This window comes from Hordeum vulgare, chromosome 4H, assembly GCF_904849725.1.
Source record: "Hordeum vulgare subsp. vulgare chromosome 4H, MorexV3_pseudomolecules_assembly, whole genome shotgun sequence".
NCBI lineage: Eukaryota > Viridiplantae > Streptophyta > Magnoliopsida > Poales > Poaceae > Hordeum > Hordeum vulgare.
In genome coordinates this window covers 300,835,599-300,838,415 of record NC_058521.1, presented here as the reverse complement: position 1 = coordinate 300,838,415, position 2,817 = coordinate 300,835,599, and positions in this window count along the sequence as shown.

The window sequence follows — 2,817 nt, the reverse complement described above, 5'->3', positions numbered from 1 at the left end:
GGAGAGTTCGGCGCAAAGGTCTCCCCCTCCACGGCTATCCTGGTACGGCAGACCCCCGGCGGATTGATGTACGGACCCTCGGCGGCGCGAACATACTCGCTGGCTGGCGGGGGCCTAGACGTGCGAGGTTGGTCACCGCCAGCATCCTCACTGGCTGGCAGAGGTCGTGGCGTGGGAGGCTGGTCGCCACCAGCATCCATGCCGGCAAGAGGGGGATCCTCGTCCAGGGCTGCCCCCAAACCTTCCACGACAGGAGGATCACCGGTGCCCACCCCGGGGCCCTCCGCAAATTCCTCTGTTGGTTCGTGGGTAGCCCGGTCCCACGCCCCCACGGCAGACTCGCTCGCGGCAACCTCATCGTCCTCAGCGGCTGCAACCCACGCGGTCTCCTCGATGACGAAGTAGACATTCATCTCCTCCGCCGAGCAGAAGCCTACGGTACAAGATAAAGAAAAGGACGATTAGAACGAGGCAAACATCCAAGAAAACAGGTGGAAAACCTTGAGACGTCCTCTGCCTGAACACTCTCCCTCGTCAAGCTGGTGAGGGGCTGTTGTCCCCTCTACGGCAACATCGGTTGCCGGGGGCTCGTCCTCGGGTGTCGCAGGCCTCGGCGACTCCCGCTCAGGCTCTGCCGGGGGCTGGAGACCGGAGAAGTGGAAGTTGTCGGTGGCACCTCTGAGGCGCTCGTCGAAGGACCGCCGCCTGCCGACACCCTGGCCCTCTTCGTCATCCTCTGGGCCAACGTCTCCGTGTCACTGAGATGAAGAACCGGCACGTGATGAGTAAGAGCCCAAGGCAAGGGGTTCGAAGGGGGTAAAAGTCAAACACTTATTCATCCTCCTCTCCCAAGCTGAAGGCTGAGAAATCAAAATCCACGTCCTCCTCGTCATCTGCCGGGGGAGACGCGGATGTGGGACGCTTGGCGGGTGCGGCAGGCGGAGTTTGCCGAACGGGGATGTTGGAGCCGGCCTGTCGAAGCACTTGCCTAGACCTCCGTCAAGCTAGAGGCTCCTCCTCTTCCTCCTCCTCCTCCTCTACGTTGGGCTACCGTCCCTCTGAAGGGCCCCCGGTCGCCGAGCTGCTGGGCACTCCGGTGACCTCCTCCTCATGAAGCACCTCCTCATAGGGCGCTCATCATCATAGAAGTCGACGCACCCCGCCGCCTCGGCAAGGGCCCGCTTCTCGGCCCAGCTGGCGATGTACGCCACCTCCTCGTCGGTGGTCTCGCGGACGAGGCCAGTCTCTTCTCTGATGGGCTTCTCCGAAAAGAAGTCGAAGAAAGACAAGACATCCTCCTCCGTGGGCTTGATCCAAGTTGCAACCACGCCATGACCGTTACACTCTCGCATCATTGACACGAGAGAACTTAAGGCAGAATTGTTGCACAAGGGTACGGCGCCATGTAGCAGCCGAGGCCTCAGGTCTGACTTGAACAGCTTATGGCAGATGAAGGCATGCCCCATCACCGTCACATTGTTGTTGTAGCTAGTCCGCAGTTGCATGATGTCTGCGGCGTTCACAAAGGCCGAGGCTGGCCTTGCTCCCCTATACTGGATGGGCGATGCGCCTGCAGATAAAGTCGGCACCCACCATCTCTATTGTCGGCCCTCCGGTCCTGAGACGCATGATCCTGTTGACGACAACAGTCAGCTTCTTATCATCAGGGTCAAGGTCGCTCCAATGCTTGTCGCGGGAGTTGATCTTGGCGGTCCTAGGCTCGCAGAAGGGCAACAAAATTCTCGCAGAGATGCGCGAATATGGACATGCATGTTACCGCATTCGGCGTGAAATCCAGAAGGTGGAAGCCGTAGGTGTACATGATGTCGATGAAGAACTCGGAGAAGGGCGGACAAAGCCCGCAATAAAATTAATCGACAAAGAAGGGATACTTGTTTGGAGCACCGCCAGCTTCTCCCCGGGTCACATGGGTGGCCGGATGCGTTTTCGTTTTGGCCGCCTACATCTGCCGATAGCGCTCATTCAGGAAGAACGCATCGGGCCTCGGGGGAAAATAGGTGAGCTCCTTCCGCATCCTCGCCAACTCCATCTCTGCGACAACAGTTTTCCCCTTCTTGCCGTTTGTTCCCTTAGGCGCCATGGCAACGGCGGAAGCTACAGCTGTCCACTGCGCCGCCTCGGGGGGAAGGCTGTAGGTGGGGGGGGGGACTTCAGCTGGAAGAGGGAGGAGGGGGCGTTTTCATGATTGAAAAGAACTGGGAAGGAACGAAGGGCTTGTGCGGCTGGGTTTTCCTTTCTTATGAGAAGAAAAGTGGGCGCACCGACCGACCCTTGCGTACCCAACCAATGGCTCGGCGCGACGTGGGGAAGGGCCGTCCACAACGGCTCCAAAGCTACAAAGTCCCCTGCCAAGGAAGCCCGTGCACTACTTTGTGCCTGGCCCTGCAAGGCCCCGCGCGCGCGCGTGGCCCAGGCCCGGGGGCTCCTGTCGGTGCACTAGAGACTGGGGTCCCTTGTGCCCCACACTTGTGCACGGGCATCGACGACGCCCCCGACAGTAGTGTAACGAGAAGAGCAGCAGGAAGGCAGTCAAAGACCCACCAAGGCCACGCCCTTCCCCCTCTCCAGGGGCATGGAGTACAAAGGCTCCAGTCCCAAGGCCCCAGCAAGCCCTCCTAGCCGGGAAGATTCCCAAGGCCCCGGCAAGCCCGCTTCACCAGGAAGACTACCCGAAGCATAGCAACAACCCGGCAAGTTTCCTTTACCGGGAAGGCTCTCACAGACTAATGAGGCCCCCATCAAGCCCTCCTTGCCGGGAAAGTATTCAAGCCCCCGGCAAGCCTTCCTTGCCGGGAA